Consider the following 19,028-nt stretch of genomic DNA (forward strand, 5'->3'; position numbering starts at 1 on the left):
TAAGTTAAGCAAAATGAGAAGACAGAGAAACATACAGCAGATGAAGGAGCAAGGTAAAAACCCACCAGACTAAAAAAATGTAGAAGAAATAGGCAGTCTACCTGAAAAAGAATTCAGAGTAATGATAGTAAAGATCATCCAAAATCGTGGAAAAAATGGGAAAAATAAAAGAAACATTTAACAAAGACCTAGAAGAACTAAAGAGCAAAATAACAGTAATGAACAACACAATAAATGAAATTTAAAATTCTCTAACACTCTATGACATACATCACAGCAAGATTCTTTTTGACCCAGCTCCCAGAGAAATGGAAATAAGAACACAAATAAACAAATGGGACCTAATGAAACTTAAAAGCTTTTGCACAGCAAAGGACACCATAAACAAGACCAAAAGACAACCATCAGAATGGGAGAAAATATTTGCAAATGAAGCAACTGACAAAGGATTAATCTCCAAGATTTACAAGCAGCTCATGCAGCTCAATAACAAAAAACGAACAACCCAATCCAAAAATGGGCAGAAGACCTAAATAGACATTTCTCCAAAGAAGATATACAGATGGCCTACAGACACATGAAAGAATGCTCAACATCATTAATCATTAGAGAAATGCAAATCAAAACTACAATGAGATATCATCTCACACCAGTCAGAATGGCCATCATCAAAAAATCTGGAAACAATAAATGCTGGAGAGGGTGTGGAGGAAAGGGAACACTCTTGCACTGTTGGTGGGAATGTAAATTGATACAGCCACTATGGAGAACAGTATGGAGGTTCCTTAAAAAACTAAAAATAGAACTACCATACGACCCAGCAATCCCACTACTGGGCATATACCCTGAGAAAACCAGAGTTCAAAAAGAGTCATGTACCAAAATGTTCATTGCAGCTCTATTTACAATAGCCAGGACATGGAAGCAACCTAAATGTCCATCGACAGATGAATGGATAAAGAAGATGTGGCACATATATACAATGGAATATTACTCAGCCATAAAAAGAAATGAAATGGAGGTATTTGTAATGAGGTGGATGGAGTTAGAGTCTGTCATATAGAGTGAAGTAAGTCAGAAAGAGAAAAACAAATACAGTATGCTAACACATATATACGGAATCTAAGGAAAAAATAAAAGGCCATGAAGAACCTAGTGGCAAGACGGGAATAAAGACACAGACCTACTAGAGAATGGACTTGAGGATATGGGGAGGGGGTGGGGTGAGATGTGACAGGGTGAGAGAGTGTCATGGACATATATACACTACCAAATGTAAAATAGATAGCTAGTGGGAAGCAGCCGCATAGCACAGGGAGATCAGCTCGGTGCTTTGTGACCACCTAGAGGGGTGGGATGGGGAGGGTGGGAGGGAGGGAGATGCAAGAGGGAAGAGATATGGGAAAATATTGTGTATGTATAACTGATTCACTTGGTTATAAAGCAGAAGCTAACACACCATTGTAAGGCAATTATACTTCAATAAAGATGTTTAAAAAAAAATTCTCTAGAAGGAATCAATAGCAGAATAACTGAGACAGAAGAACGGACAAGTGACCTGGAAGACAAAATAGTGGAAATAACTACCGCAGAGCAGAATAAAGAAAAAAGAATGAAAAGAAATGAGGACAGTCTCAGAGACCTCTGGGACAACATTAAATGCACGAACATTCAAATTACAGGGGTCCCAGAAGAAGAAGAGAAAAAGAAAGGGACTGAGAAAATATTTGAAGAGATTATAGTTGAAAACTTCCCTAACATGGGAAAGGAAAGAATCAATCAAGTCCAGGAAGTGCAGAGACTCCCATACAGGATAAATCCAAGGAGAAACACACCAAGACACATATTAATCAAACTCTCAAAAACTTAAATACAAAGAAAAAATATTAAAAGCAGCAAGGGAAAAACAACAAATAATATACAAAGGAATCTCTATGAGATTAACAGCTTATCTTCCAGCAGAAACTCTGCAAGCCAGAAGGGAGTGACAGGACATATTTAAAGTGATGAAAGGGAAGAAACTACAACAAAGATTACTCTACCCAGCAAGGATCTCATTGAGATTCGACAGAGAAATTTAAACCTTTACAGAGAAGCAAAAGCTAAGAGAATTCAGCACCACCAAACCAGCTTTACAACAAATGCTAAAGGAACTTCTCTAGGCAGGAAACACAAGAGAACAAAAAGACCTACAATAACAAACCCAAAACAATTAAGAAAATGGTAACAGGAACATACATATCGATAATTACCTTAAATGTAAATGGATTAATGCTCCCACCAAAAGACATAGACTGGCTGAATGGATACAAAAACAAAACCCATATAGATGCTGCCTACAAGGAACCCACTTCAGACCTAGGGACACATTCAGACTGAAAGTGAGGGGATGGAAAAAGATATTCCATGCAAATGGAAATCAAAAGAAAGCTGGAGTAGCAATTCTCATATCAGAGAAAATAGACTTTAAAATAAAGACTATTACAAGAGACAAAGAAGGACACTACATAATGATCAAGGGATCAATCCAAGAAGAAGATATAACAATTGTAAAAATTTATGCACCCAATATAGGAGCACCTCAATACATAAGGCAAACGCTAAGAGCCATAAAAGGGGATATCGACATTAACACAATCATAGTAGGGGACTTGGACACCCCACTTGCACCAATGGACAGATCATCCAAAGTGAAAATAAATAAGGAAACACAAGCTTTAAATGACACCTTAAACAGGATGGACTTAATTGATATTTATAGGATACTCCATACAAATCAACAGAATACACTTTCTTCTCAAGTGCTCATGGAATATTCTCCAGGATAGATCATATCATGGGTCCCAAATCAAGCCTCGGTAAATTTAAGAAAACTGAAATCATATCAAGCATTTTTTCTGACCACAATGCTATGAGACTAGACGTAAATCACAGGAAAAAATCTGTAAAAAATACAAATACGTGGAGGCTAAACAATACACCACCTGATAACCAAGAGATAACTGAAGAAATCAAAGAGGAAATAAAAAAATACCTAGAAATGAATGACAATGAAAACACGACGACCCAATCCCTATGGGATGCAGCAAAAGCAGTTCTAAGAGGGAAGTTTATAGCAATACAATCCTTACTCAAGAAACAAGAAACATCTCAAATAAACAGCCTAATCTTACACCTAAAGCAATTAGAGAAAGAAGAAAAAAAAAAACCCCAAAGTTAGCAGAAAGAAAGAAATCATAAAGATCAGATGAGAAATAAATGAAAAAGAAATGAAGGAAACAATAGGAAAGATCAATAAAACTAAAAGCTGGTTCTTTGAGAAGATAAACAAAATTGATAAGCCATTAGCCAGAGTCATCAAGAAAAAAAAGGAGAAGACTCAAATCAACAGAATAAGAAATGAAAAAGGAGAAGTAACAACTGACATTACAGAAATGCAAAGGATCATGAGAAATTACTACAAGCAACTCTATGCCAATAAAATGGATAATCTGGAAAAAATGGACAAATTCTTAGAAATGCACAACCTTCCAAGACTGAACCAGGAAGAAAGAGAAAATATGAAAAGACCAATCACAAGCACTGAAATTGAAACTGTGATTTAAAATCTTCCATCTTTTGTTTAAAGCCCAGGACAAGATGGCTTCACAGGTGAATTCTATCAAACATTCAGAGACGAGCTAACACCTATCCTTCTCAAACTCTTCCAAAATATAGCAGAGGGAGGAACACTCCCAAACTCATTCTACAAGGCCCCCATCACCCTGATACCAAAACCAGACAAAGATGTCACAAAGAAAGAAAACTACAGGTCAATTTCACTGATGAACAAAGATGCAAAAATCCTCAACAAAATACTAGCAAACAGAATCCAACAGCACATTAAAAGGATCATACACCACAATCAAGTGGGGTTTATCCCAGGGATGCAAGGATTCTTCAATATATGCAAATCATTCAATGTGATACACCATATTAACAAATTGAAGGAGAAGAACCATATGATCACCTCAATAGATGCAGAAAAAGCTTTTGACAAAATGCAACACATTTATGATAAAAACTCTCTAGAAAGTGGGCATAGAGGGAACTTATCTCAACATAATAAAGGCCATATATGACAAACCCACAGCCAACATCGTTCTGAATGGTGAAAAACTGAAACCATTTCCACTAAGATCAGGACGAAGTCAAGGTTGCCCATTCTCACCACTATTATTCAACATAGTTTTGGAAGTTTTAGCCAAAGCAATCAGAGAAGAACTAAAAGGAATCCACATCAGAAAAGAAGAAGTAAAGCTGTCACTGTTTGCAGATGACATGATACTATACATAGAGAATCCTAAAGACACTACCAGAAAACTACGAGAGCTAATCAATGAATTTGGTAAAGTAGCAGAATACAAAATTAATGCACAGAAATCTCTTGCATTGCTATACACCCGTGATGAAAACTCTGAAAGAGAAATTAAGGAAACGCTCTCATTTACCATGGCAAAAAAAGAATAAAATACCTAGGAATAAACCTACCTAAGGAGACAAAAGACCTCTATGTAGAAAACTATAAGACACTGATGAAAGAAATTAAAGATGACACTAACAGTTGGAGAGATATACCATGTTCTTGGATTGGAAGAATCAACAGTCTGAAAATGACTATACTACTCAAAGCAATCTACAGATTCAATGCAATCCCTATAAAACTACCAATGGCATTTTTCACAGAACTAGAACAAAAAATTTCACAATTTGTATGGTAACACAAAAGACCCCAAATAGCCAAAACAATCTTGAGAAAGATAAACGGAGCTGCAGGAATCAGGCTTCCTAACTTCAGACTATACTACAAAGCTACAGTAATCAAGACAGTATGGTACTGGCACAAAAACAGAAATATAGATCAATGGAACAGGATATAGAAAGTCCAGAGATGAACCCAAGCACATGTGGTCACCTTGCTTTTGATAAAGGAGGCAAGAATATACAATGGAGAAAAGACAGCCTCCTCAATAAGTGGTGCTGGGAAAACTGGACAGCTACATGTAAAAGAATGAAATTAGAACACTCCCTAATACCATACACAAAAATAAACTCAAAATGAATTAAAGACCTAAATTTAAGGTGGCCAGACACTATCAAACTCTTAGAGGAAACCATAGGCAGAACGCTCTATGACATAAATCACAGCAAGATCCTTTTGGACCCACCTCCTAGAGAAATGGAAATAAAAACAAAAATAAACAAATGGGATCTAATGAAACTAAAAGCTTTTGCACGGCAAAGGAAACCATAAACAAGTCGAAAAGACAACCCTCAGAATGGGAGAAAATATTTGCAAATGAAGCAACTGACAAAGGATTAATCTCCAAAAGTTACAAGCAGCACATGCAGCTCAATATCAAAAAAACAAACAACCCAATCCAAAAGTGGGCAGAAGACCTAAATAGACATTTCTCCAAAGACGATATACAGACAGCCAACAAACACATGAAAGAATGCTCAACATCACTAATCATTAGAGAAATGAAAATCAAAACTACAATGAGATACCATCTCACACTGGTCAGAATGGCCATCATCAAAAATTCTACAAACAATAAATGCTGGAGAGGGTGTTGAGAAAAGGGAACCCTCTTGCACTGTTGGTGGGAATGTAAATTGATACAGCCACTATGGAGAACAGTATGGATGTTCCTTAAAAACTACTACTAGAACTACCATACGACCCAGCAATCCCACTACTGGGCATATACCCTGAGAACAGCATAATTCAAAAGGAGTCATGTACCACAATATTCATTGCAGCTCTATTTACAATAGGACATGGAAGTAACCTAAGTGTCCATCGACAGATGCATGGATAAAGAAGATGTGGCACATATATACAATGGAATATTACTCAGCCACAAAAAGAAATGAAACTGAGTCATTTGTAGTGAGGTGGATGGACCTAGAGTCTGTCTTACAGAATGAAGTAAGTGAGAAGGAGAAAAACAAATACCATATGCTAACACATATATATGGAATCTAAAATAAAATTTAAAAATGGTTATGAAGAACCTAGGGGCTGGACAGGAATAATGATGCAGATGTACAGAATGGACTTGAGGACACGAGGAAGGAGAAGGGTAAGCTGGGACAAAGTGAGAGAGTTGCAGGACTAATATATACTACCAAATGTAAAATAGATAGCTAGTGGAAAGCAGCCACATAGCACAGGGAGTTCAGCTTGGTGCTTTGTGACCATCTAGAGGGGTGGGATAGGGAGGGTGGGAGGGAGATGCAAGAAGGAGGAGATATGGGGATATATGTATATGTATAGCTTATTCACTTTGTTATAAAGCAGAAACTAACACAGCATTTGAAAGCAATTATACTCCAATAAAGGTGTTTAAAAAAAAAAACACCACAAAGAGGAAATAAAATGGAAGGTAAAAATAGAAAAAAAAAAACAAAGGCAACAAGTACAAAACAGTAACAAATATGGTATTCTTTCAGCCCTATCAATAATCACTTTGAACATCAATGGTCTCATTGCACCAAATAAAAGATAGAGATTATCAGAGGGGATCGAAGAACAAGACCCAACTAGGGACTTCCCTGGTTGTCCAGTGGTTAAGACTTCACCTTCCAATGCAGGTGGTGTGGGCTTGATCCCTCGTTGGAGAGCTAAGATAACACAGGCCTCATGGCCAAAAAACCAAAACATAAAACAGAAGCAATATTGTAACAAATTCAATAAAGACTTGAAAAAAAAAAAAAAAGACTGGACAATATGCTGTCTACAAGAAATACACTTTAAATATAAAGACATATACATTAAAATTAAATGAGTAGAGAAAGGCACTTCACGATACCACTAACCAAAAAAAGCAGTAGCTATATTAATTTTAGACTGAGCAGACTCCAGAGTAAGGAAATTATCAGGAATAAAAAGGGGCATTACATAATGCTAAATGGGTCAATTCTCCGAGAAGACATAATTATCCTTAATGTGTATGTTTCTAACAACAGAGCATCAAACCATAGGGGGCAAAAACTGATAGAACTACAAGTTGAAATAGATGAGTCCACTGCTACAGTTGGAATCTTCAATACCCTTCTAGTAGAAATGGTCTAATTCAGCAAGCAGAACATCAGTAAACACATAGTTGAACTCAAAACACTGTCAATCAACCAGCCATAATTGACCTCTGTAGACTACTTTATCCAACAACAGCAGAATATTCATTTTTTTCCCTCAAGCTCACATGGAACATTCACCAAGATAGACCACATCTGGGGCCATAAACACACCTTAACAAATGTAAGAGAATAACAATCATAGAATGCCTCCTCTCAAACCACAGTGGAATTAAACTAGAAATCAATAGCAGAAAGATAACTGGAAAACCCAAAAATATATGGAGATTAAACAACACACTTCTATATAGCATAAGAAGAAATCTTGAGATAAAATAAATGTTTTAAACTAAATGAAAGTACAACACCAAATTTGTGGTGTACAGCAAAAGCAGTGCTTAGAGGGGGAATTTATAACAGTGAATGCATGTATTAGAAAAGAAGAAAAATCTAAAATCAATAATTAAAGTTTCCACCTTAAGAAACTAGAAAAGAAGAGAAAATTAAATACAAAATAAGCAGAAGAAAATATATTAGAGCAGAAATTAATGAAACCTAAAACAGGAAATCAATATAGAAAAGCAACAAAACCAAAGGCTTTGAAAAGACCAACAAAATGGATAAGCCTCCTTAGCTGGGCTAAGAAAAAAGGAGAGGACACAAATTGTGTCAGAAATGAAAGAGGAACATCACTACGGATCCCATGGACATTAAAAGAATCATGAAGGAATAGTATGAACAACTCCATGCACACAAATTTGGTAACTTAGGTGAAATAGGCTAATGCCTACAAAGACACAAACTGCCAAAACACAAAGGAGAAGTAGACGATCTGAATAGACATAACTATTAAAGAATCTAATCAATAATTAATAACCTCTACAACAGAAAGTACCAGGCCCAGCTGGGTTCACTGGTGAATTCTACCAACATTTAAGGAAAAAATTGTACCATTTTCCTACATTTTCTTTCAGAAGATTGAAGTAGAGGGAATACTTCCTAACTCATTCTATGAGGCCAGTATCACCTTAATACCAAAAAACAGACAAAAATATAAGAAAACCACGAACTAACATCTTTCTTAAACATAGATACAAAAATCCTTGACTAAATATTAGCAAATTGAAATCAGAAATGTACAAAAAGAATTATACACCATGATCAAGTGGCACATAATCAAGGTATGCAAGGCTCTTTCAACATTTGAAAATCAACTTATGTAACTCATCACATCAATAGATTAAAAAAGAAAACTTACATGGATTATATAAAAAATTGCAGAAAAAGCACGTGACAAAATCCAACACTGATTCATGATAAAACCTCTTAATAAACTAGAAATAGAGGGGAACTTCCTTAACTTGATAAAGATATCTACAAAAAAAACTAATAGCCAACATGATATTTAATGGGAGAAGCTTGAAGATTTTCTACTAAGATCAGGAACAAGGTAAGGATGTCCTCTCTCACCACTGCTTTTCAATGTCATATTGGTAGTCCTGGATATAGCAACAAGTACATAAAAAGAATAAAATGTATACAGATTGGGAAGGAATAAATGATACTTTGTTCACAGATGACATGATCATCTACAAAGAAAATCTGAACGAATCAATAAAAAAATTTCTGGAACTAAAGAGTGATTTTAGCAAGATTGCAGGATACAAAGTTAATACATACAAGTCAATCACTTTCCTATACAACAGCAATGAACAAGTAAAATTTGAAATTAAAAACTTAACACTATTTAAATTAGCACCCCCCCAAAATGTAATACTTAGTTATAAATCTAACAAAATATGTACATGATCTGTATAAGGAAAACCAAAAACTCTGAAGAAAAATTTCAAAGAGGAACTATAAAATGGAGAGCTATCTCATGTTCATGGATAGGAAGACAATATTGTTAAGATATTAGTTCTTAACAATTTGATCTATAGATTCCATGTAATCCCAATCAAAATCCCAGCCAGTTATTTTGGGAATATCTACAAACGAATTCTAAAGTTTATATGGAGAGGCAAAAGTCCCAGAATAGGCAACACAATATTGAAGGAGAAGAACGAAATTGGAGGACTGACACTACCAGACTTCAGACTTACTATAAAGCTAATCAAGACAGTATGTTATTGGCAAGAGAGACCAGAAATAGCACGATTTAATATAGTTCTCTGGTATTTGACAAAGGAGCAAAGACAATACAAAGGAGCAAAAACAATACAATGGAGCAAAAACAGTACTTTCAACAAATGGTGTTGGAACATCTGGACATTCACATGCAAATAAATGAATTTTAACTTGGACTGTACACTTTTCACAAAAATTAAAGTAGTCTAAATGTAAAACAGAAAAGTATAAAACTTCTAGAAGATAACCTAGGAAGAAACCTAGATGACCTTGGGTATGGTGATGATGTTTTAGATCCAACACCAATGGCATGATCCATGAAAGAAATCATTGATAAGCTGGATTTCATTAAAATTAAAAACATCTGCTCTACAAAAGACAATGTCAAGAGAATAAGACAAGCCACAAACTAGGATCAAATATTTGCAAAAGACATATCTGATAAAGGACTGCTATCCAAAATATATGAAAGAATATTAGAACTCAACAATAAGAAAACAACACAATTTATAAATGGGCCAAAGACCTTAACAGATATCTCACCAAAGAAGATATATAGATGGCAAATAAGCACATGAAAAGATGCTCCACATTGTATGTTATCAGGGAAATGCAAATTAAAACAGTGAGATACCATTACATACCTATTAAAACAGCCAAAATCCAGAACACTGACAGCAAGTGCTGGCAAGGATGTGGAGCAACAGGATCTCTCATTCATTGCTGGTGGGAATGCAAAATGGTCTAGCCACTTTAGAAGACAATTTGGCAATTTCTTACAAATCTGAACATACTCTTACCATGTTATCCATCAATCACACTCCTTGGTATTTACTCAAAGGATCTGAAAACTTACCTCTGCACAAAAACCTGCACACAGATGTTTACAGCAGCTTTATTTATAATTGTAAAATCTTGGAAGCAACCAAGATGTCCTTTAGTAGGTGAATGGATTAATAAACTGTGGTCCATCCAGACAATAGAATATTATTCAGCACTGAAAAGAAATGAGCTATAAGGCCATGAAAATACATGGAGAACCATAAATGAATGTTACTGAGTGAAAGAAGCCAGTCTGAAAAGGCTGTATATACTGCAGGATTCCAAAGGTATGACATTCTGGAAAAGGAGAAACTATGGAGACAGTAAAAAGATCAGTGTTTGCCAGAGGTTGGGAGTGGAGGGGGAGAGATGAATAGGTGGAGCACAGAGGATTTTTAGGGCAGTGAAACTAATCAGAATGATACCATACTGGTGGATACAGGTCATATACACTAGTCAAAACCCATATACACTAGTCAAAACCCAAATCACCACGTTTCTGTTTAAGCATTTCTTGAAGCAGGCAGTTCATTCTTTCATTTTCAAACAGAATGTTCCCGAGCATGGATTTGTCCTAGAAAAAAAATAATGCCCACTCCAATCTCTGACATCAACTAGCAGGATGAATTCTGGCACGTCATTTAAACGCTCCAGGCCTCATATTCTTCCTCTGTATGGTGAGGCAGTTAGTTCAGAGGCCACCAGTGTCCTACAATATCTTTAAAGGACTGTTCGTACTCCCATTCTCTGGGTTTTCTTTGGGGTAGGGATGTGGTGTAGCAGAGCAAACATGGGTTTTGGAGTGAATGAACCTGGGTGTGAATATTGACTAATATTTTCTGGTTGGGTGACCTTGGACAGATCACCTGATCTCTCAGTCTAACTTCTCATATTCTTAAATTAGAAATAACAATTTCTACCTTGGAGAATTATTCTGAGTACTTATTGAAATAATGCTCTTAAAACACTTAGCATCATAGTGGGCATGTGATAGGTGTTCAACAAATGTTAATTCCCTCTTCCCTTCTCTATATTTAAAACAGGTAATATGTGAATTAAAATGAAGCAGAACTCAATACTTATTAGATATAGGACAATTTTTAAAAATATAAATTTGATGATTGGTATTAACTGGGTAAAATTTGTTCAGAGTTGTTTGGATAATTGTGCTTGAATCTAGAAAGACTAGATTATGTTGGAGATTTATTTCTCTTCTTTAATTTACAATTATTGCAATATAGAATGTTAAAAATCATGTCATGGTACACAAACATATTTAACACTAACTGGTAATGTGGTGTAATTGTAATGTAAAGCCTTTCTTATGGTCTATTCAAACTATCCTTCTACATGAAACTGTTTCTCAAAACAGTCCTGGAGGAAAGGGATCCCAATTCATCTTTGTACACCCAGTACACAGCACAGTGCTAGGCATATATTGGGATCATTATATATTCTAAGCTAGTAAGCATTAAATATAATTTACATCTTCAGAAACTTTAGAAGGAATGACTAATTACCATAGTGAACCCATTGACAGAACATATAAATTATTATTTCAGATCAGAAATTGGGGTCCAAAACGATTAGTAGACTTGTCAAAGTTCAAAAACTGCATTCTTAGCAAAATGAAGCTGGTGACTCAGCAACCAACTGGACTACTCAGCTTTTTCCTCTCCCTTCAAAGTCCTTGTAATTCAACATAGAACACTAAAACCAACACAAGGAGAATAAATGAACTCAAATGTAGGCTATATGGGGAAATAACACAGCTCTAGGTATACTATTAACAAGGAGACAAAACAAACAAAAATCAAAAATGCTCAGACATAGCAATAGAAGAAAGAAAATTACTTGAGGTTAATTAACATTTTACCAACTAAACTATTAAAAAAAAATAGAGTGAGTTGAGTAAAAGAATAACGAACCAACACTCAAGAACACATAAGAAAAGAAAGGAATATAGGGAAAAAGTGAGAGAAAAGAACTCACACTGCTTTCTGAGAAGCAAAAAAGTATTATGGAGCAAAATGTCAAGGCTAGTTTCATATCCCATGTAACTTACTGGAAATTCTCCTCCAGAGTTATGCAGCACTATACGGAGCATGGCATTCACCCAGAGATTCCAGACCTCTGAGATATGCTTTTGTACCCATGTCACATTTGTACATTGCTTGTCAAAATTCTTCCATAGGCTGGTGATGAATGAGAATCAAAGCTAAATATAAATAGCCATGTAATACTGCTCATTACATTAAAAAGGCATTTCAGCACAACATTCAAAACCAAAGGAAACTATGTTGGCAAAATTTTTAAAAAATGAACATCTGTAAAATAAGAAAATTTGGCTGCCTTGAAGAAAAATGGTAAAAATTAACTTTCTGTGAATTTCCATGGGACCAGGCTAAAAGACCTGTGTTCTTTGCGGATGCATTGCAAAATTAATTCCTTCATAAGCAGTCTTTAAATCCTCATTGAGAAAGAAATAAATTCCTAATTGTTGAAAAAGAGGAAATAAATGTGGGAAGTAGTAAGTTTGGGGGTAATTACTACTCTTTTATATTAAAAGATTTCAATATTATCCAGATGTTTGCACAGTTCCCCAGAGAAAACTGAAGGCAATTTCCTGCCAGGATGGAATAAATTATATGTTGTATATTTAACATTCATTCTGTCATTAAAAAAAAAAAAAAATCCCATAAGTTTTCAATAACAATGAAACATTGTTAATTCTTGGAAGATAGGAAAAGCCACCTGGGGCCTTTTGTAGTTAATTTATTTCACACAGAAGACTCCATTCATGGCTTACCTGACTTCTCTGTAATGCCCTTTTGTGCCCCTTAGGGCAACTTTATCTTGATGGGACTTCCCTTCACCTAATCCAACCAGTCTACATGGACTGGGTAAAGTGTTGGATTCAGATGCTAACTGGAGCCCAACAGCAGAACACTTGGGTAAAATCAGAGGGAAAATGTAGGGACATACAAAGAGTGAAACTCATATTTCATCCCATGAAGCCCTATTCTTTAAAGAATTTTAGAAAGTAACTTTATTTTGCAAGCTCGTCTTCATTCTGGTATTAAAACACTGCTTCCAACAATGTATATGGAATAGATCTAAAGGCCAACACATGACCCTTTTTCCCTCCACACTTCATTAGACTTTCACGAGGTGATAATAAGAGGGGAGAGTGTCCCACATTTTGAGGCAGGGTCAGTTCTTCAAAAGCCCTATATGAGTAAGAATTAGAATTTGGATAAAAAGATGAAATTAAAGAAGCACGAGGGCTTCCCTGGTGGCGCAGTGGTTGAGAATCTGCCTGCCAATGCAGGGGACATGGGTTCAAGCCCTGATCTGGGAAGATCCCACATGCTGCGGAGCAACTGGGCCCGTGAGCCACAACTACTGAGCCTGCGCGTCTGGAGCCTGTGCTCCGCAACAAAAGAGGCCGCGATGGTGAGAGGCCCGCACACCGCGATGAAGAGTGGTACCCACTTGCCGCAACTAGAGAAAGCCCTCGCACAGAAATGAAGACACAACACAGTCAAAAATAAATAAATTAATTAAAAACAAAACAAAACAAAACTGCCTTGAGATATTAAGGCAGATTATTAAAAAAAAAAAAAAAAAAAGAAGCACGAGCTACATATCCCTATAGAGAGGGCAAAATTCTCCCAGACTAATCACAGTTGTGATATATATGTTACATTTACACCAAACATTTCATGGCTTACTTGTTATAGTTTTGAACAATCTAGTCTCATAATTTATGTTATCTGATGTATATAATAATGTAATGAAATAGAAAAGATAATATTAAAACAAAGATAGTGTTAAGATCAATGTAAATATGTGGAGTCAGTCTCAGGAAAGTGAAGGGACTTGCCTAAGCTCAGCTACCACCTGGTCTGGGACCTGGCATAGAGGTGTGTTGACTATTTAAAGGTTCCATACACAGTGGTGTTTTCTGCAATTCTCTACACGGTGCCTTGAACATAGTAATATTTGACAAATATTTGTTGAAAGAGTGATGCAACTGGAGAGGCCTGGCTGATGTATGGAGAGTGGCCTTCTGTGAGGGGAGAACAGGTGGGTCAGGGTGGGTGGGGGCTTGTGGAGATGGGGGTGAAGATAACAGTTATGAGCCATTTAACAACTGCATTTGTTAAGTTCTTACTATGAGTGAGGATTGGGTGTTTTTTGCTGCCTAACTAGTTATGATATTTAGTGCTTGTAATAGTGCTTGTAAGAAATAAGTATGTTACCTTCATTTTAAAGATGAGGAAGTGGGTGGCTCTGAGACTCTAGGACAGATCTCTCCAACGTGAAGACCTAGGCTCTCTTTCCTGAGTCCTAGGGTTTCCCTCAAAGAGATTTGCTTAAGCAGAGTGATAGGAAGTGAATGGGAGAATAGAGTGAGAAAATTACTAGAAATGCCAACATGCTCAAGAGATCCACTCTCCATTGAGTGCAATTTCTGCACCCCTCCAACCCCCGCAGTTACTAGCATACTTCCCTCCTGTCTCCTGCTTTGAAATTTGATGGGGATGCAGAAAGTGCAAGAAAGACAAGAATAGAAGTGCACCCCATTCACAAATGGGGGAAAAGGAAGAAAGCTGAAAATGACTGAGTCTTTCCTTATGTTAATAACAAAGTGAGAGGGATTGAAGGAAAGATTTCTGGGGTTTTAGCTGCTATTTGTTCACTTGACAGATGTAAATGCTTAACCTCAGTTTCTGTCACCTTTAAAACAAATGGAAATAATATCCTTCACATTCATAAATAATATAAATATGGTGTGACATTAGAAAAATTATTTATATTAATGACATTTTATTTTATTTTATTTTTTAAAAAATTTATTTATTTATTTATTTTTGGCTGTGTTGGGTCTTTGTTTCTGTGCGAGGGCTTTCTCTAGTTGTGGCAAGCGAGGGCCACTCTTCATCGCGGTGCGCGGGCCTCTCACTATCACGGCCTCTCTTGTTGTGGAGCACAGGCTCCAGACGCGCAGGCTCAGTAGTTGTGGCTCACGGGCCTAGCTGCTCCGTGGCATGTGGGATCCTCCCAGACCAGGGCTCGAACCCGTGTCCCCTGCATTGGCAGGCAGATTCTCAATCACTGCACCACCAGGGAAGCCCAATGACATTTTAAGAAATAATATTTCATGATTACACAAAATAAGCTCAGTGCCTTCAGATATGTAAACAACTGTACATGAAGTTGAAAAAAATGGAGTAAATGATGTGTAGAGCCAACTGAAGTCATAAAAGTATGAAATGTTTTAATCTATATTTGTGCTATCCTGTAAATTCTGGGAGGAGGGTTGCTCCTAGAAAACAAAAAAAAAGCAAAACCAAAATATTCAGGGAGTTGCCTGATCTTGACCCACTTCACAAAATAGTACCTTCTAAATATAGTGCGTTGAAGTTATACATTTTTCAGATTGAATAAAATTGTAGAATGGCTCCACCAGCATTTGACCCAACAAACCTAATTTCTCATGGACTTTGCTTTTAATCCCTTCCAATCCCTCCCATTCTGCCTCTGGATGCTCACCTGCCTCTTCCTGTGATTCAGGGTGTATAGTGTCGCCATGCAGCACAGGCAAATGGGGACCAAAATTCAGGGAATCCGACATGAGTAAAATGTGATGCCATATCAGAACAAACCCAATTGCAATATTGTTGAAATGTGAAGATACTTTTTACATCTTTATGGAATCAAGCAATACACAGCATGGTACTAGTTTTTATTACTTCTTATTTCTGAATCCCAAGATCTGAAACCATCAGTGCAATGTTAATTTATATGCTAACTTTAAAACAGACCAATATTGATATTTATAGATTTTAAAAATTATTTTCTAAGAAACAATTCAATCAGAGGAGGAGGTATTAACATTTTATTCATTATTTCAGTGCTTTTTGCAGAAATATATGGTAGACTTGGTACTCTACGTTTTCTGTGTAGATTACAAAGCTAATTAACATTTTTACATAATCATATATTGTATCAATGAATTTTAGTTACTCATTTATTCTATGGCTTCACTAAAATCAAAAGATATATATGAATGATTAAAGATATATAAAAATTATATCTTTAATTTAATTTTAATGTATTGAAAAAGGAAGTACATTGTAGGACCTAAATTTATATTGTCACTTAAGCTTCTATTTGTTATGTAAAACTACCTACTCACTGTCCATGATGCCATAAAATCCCTGGGATGTTACTCATGTTAGGCATTGGATGTTGGTTTCATGTGACCAAATACTTTACAGAACGGAAACTCATATGTAGTTTCCTTGGTAGCCATTCTAATAGATTTCATTATTACTCATTCTGGCACTGTGTGGCTATAATAAGTAATTCCATGGGAATCCTAATGTAATGCAGTAGCGATTAAAGTCCACTAAGCAAAAAAACATTCTGGCTGTGTCAGGATACAGAGGTTAGTTGTCCACCACGGGCTTAAAAAAAAAGTGTGACAAAAATGCAGAGAAAGCACGTGTGTAGAAGGACTTAATAAGACAAAAGGGACAGGTTTATCTTAAATCTCTTTTCAGAGTTTTGATTACTTGATTTCCACATAGAAAATACTAGTGATAACAGCTACCATTTATTGACCACTTATGTGTCTAAGTGTTGTACATAATTATCTTATTGGATTTTAGGAAAAACCCTGAGACAAAGGTATTATAGCGATATTTTACAGACAGGGAAATGATGCCCAGAGAAGTTAATCAGTTTGTCCACAATCCCATCCTTAGTGAGAGGCAGAGCTGACATTCAAAAACCAGGCTTTCTGAATCCGAAGTCTTCCTCTGTCCCAAGCAGCTATACTTCTATGAAGACCATGATTTCCTTGTACATGTATAGTCCTCATTCAGAAAACCTTATGCTTCTAAATATGTTGGGGACATTTCTTCATGACTTTTGAACACTGGCTGGTAGAAAAATATGATTGCTCTGATTCAAAGGTAGTTAGAAGCACACAGGCCATTAGCCTTGAAAATAAGATCTTTTCCAATCAGGCAGAGAAAGAGCCCATCTCAGGAGTGTGATTTCCGAAGAACAAAAAGACCCTATGTCAAAAGAAATAGACATGTCTATCAAAGCTGAACAATCACCCTACTGCATTTCTTCACTTTCTACAGAAAATCTGGCAGGGTTTTGGGGGAGAAGGGGCGAGGAGAGTAAGCTGGAGATTGAGGATTGAGGAGGTGGAGAGTTGGAGAGATGGGACGAAATTGAAGACTTTAAGCTTCATGTATTACTTCTGAATCATTTGAGAAAATGAACCATGTTTTATTCTACTTCTCTAGCCTCTAACCCAGTGCCTAGCATGTTGCTCTTATCCCATTATTTTTTGCTGAGTTGAATAAGAGAGATTTTCAGATCTTTTTATCAGAAAAGATTTAGGAAGAGAAAAAAAAGACAATCTGAAAATCCTAGTGCTTGTGTTAGGGGTAAGAGTCAGCCAGTAGGACTTTCAGGTTAGGGGGAGAATAAAAAGAGAGTGGAAGTATAGGATACAAAAAGCAGAATAATAAAGTAATAGTATAATACAGAGCAAGAATTTGGAGTCAGGTAGAATCTATCTCTTCCTCTGATAACCAGATAACCATGGAACCTTGTATAAATTATTTAATCTAGGTCTCATTTTCTCATCTCTAAAGTGGGAACTGAGGACTTCCCTGGCGGTCCAGAGGTTAAGACTCTGTGCTTCTACTGCAGGGGGCACAGGTTCGATCCCTGTTCGGGGATCTAAGATCCTGCATGTCTTGTAGCGCGGCTGAAAAGTAAAAAAAAAAAAAAAAAAAGAAGTGGGAACTGATAATTCGTTCCATCCATGCATCCATGCATACATTCATGCTTTCATGCAGTTATTTAGAGGGCAGTTATAGGAATAAGATAATGCATGTAAAATATATAGTACACTACCTGAAACATAGAAAGCACTTAAAAATAATACCTAGTTTTTAACCATAATCCTCACTACATCTCTATGATATAGGTATTATATCCATTTTAACAAATTAAATAATGCTTATAGAGAATGATTACCTTTCACAGACTGGCCTTGTAGTCTGCTGAGCTGTGGGTTATCATACCCATTCATTCATGTAGGTTTAGTTAGCCCTGGGGTAGAAGTTACTGACAACAAATTTCAAACTTAGAAATAAACATATTCAAACTTCTATTTTCTGATTCTTGCATGTTTTATTGCATGGCTATAAATTCTTTCCTTGCATTTCCCTAGCCAGGTAGAAAGAGGCTTAGACATTGGCAAGAAACTGGCTCATTACCAGCCCCACGGTATATGAATTTCTCTCCTTGCTTGCCAAGGCATTGGTTGATCCTTTGCTTTATTTGAGGTAGTTTAATTTTTCATTATGACAGGTTTTCATCTCCAATTTTTTATTTAGAGCATGGTTCTCAAAACTTTTTCATTCCATAATCCCTTTGAGGGTTTCCACAACCCTGAAACATACCTTGAACCACTTTGCTATCGAAATAAAAGTGTGTAAGAATAGTTCAGCTGTTGGGAGGAGAAGCAGGTGACGTTTTTACTTTTCTGGACACTGAAGAAGGGAGGGAAGCACTCAGGGGAAGGTGGGAAGGGATTGGAATGTAGGATGGGCAGGAAATCAGGCCTTATGATTCCAAGTAAGAGAAGGAAGGGGTGATGCGGAGGAAGAGGTTTTGCTGCAAATCTAAAGCTGCCCTTGCTGAACAGATGTTAGGAATGCTGCAGCTCTGGTCCTGTGACTCCCTCGGAATATCCCTGGGGAAAGACGACATCCGCTCTGAAAAATACTGATTTTAAACAAGCAGCTCTTTCTGCCTTTGTCCGCATTCCCTGCCTTCCATTCAAAACCTCCGCCTCCCCGCAACTCTCCCTTCTCTCCTCCCCTCTCTGGCCTCCCCCGGCCCTGGTCCTCACTCAC

General features: G+C 36.6%; 1 protein-coding gene across 6 annotated transcripts in view; it reads right to left on the bottom strand.

Moving 5' to 3' along the window:
• Positions 1 to 19,028, bottom strand: part of LOC309661608 (uncharacterized protein) — an 80,421-nt gene that overhangs the window by 25,470 nt on the left and 35,923 nt on the right. For 2 of the 6 annotated variants that reach the window (XR_014264091.1, XR_014264092.1), the window contains exon 2: positions 12,137 to 12,266. The exons of 2 other annotated variants lie outside the window; for them this stretch is intronic. The gene's annotated coding sequence lies outside the window, so the exon portion shown is untranslated. Of the gene's footprint in view, positions 1 to 12,136; positions 19,020 to 19,028 lie in introns of those variants that run through there. 2 more of the 6 variants (XR_014264093.1, XR_014264094.1) reach the window with 2 other exon arrangements.

Source organism: Balaenoptera physalus (assembly GCF_965194825.1).
Source record: "Balaenoptera physalus genome assembly, chromosome: 5".
In the NCBI taxonomy this organism is placed as follows: Eukaryota; Metazoa; Chordata; class Mammalia; order Artiodactyla; family Balaenopteridae; genus Balaenoptera; species Balaenoptera physalus.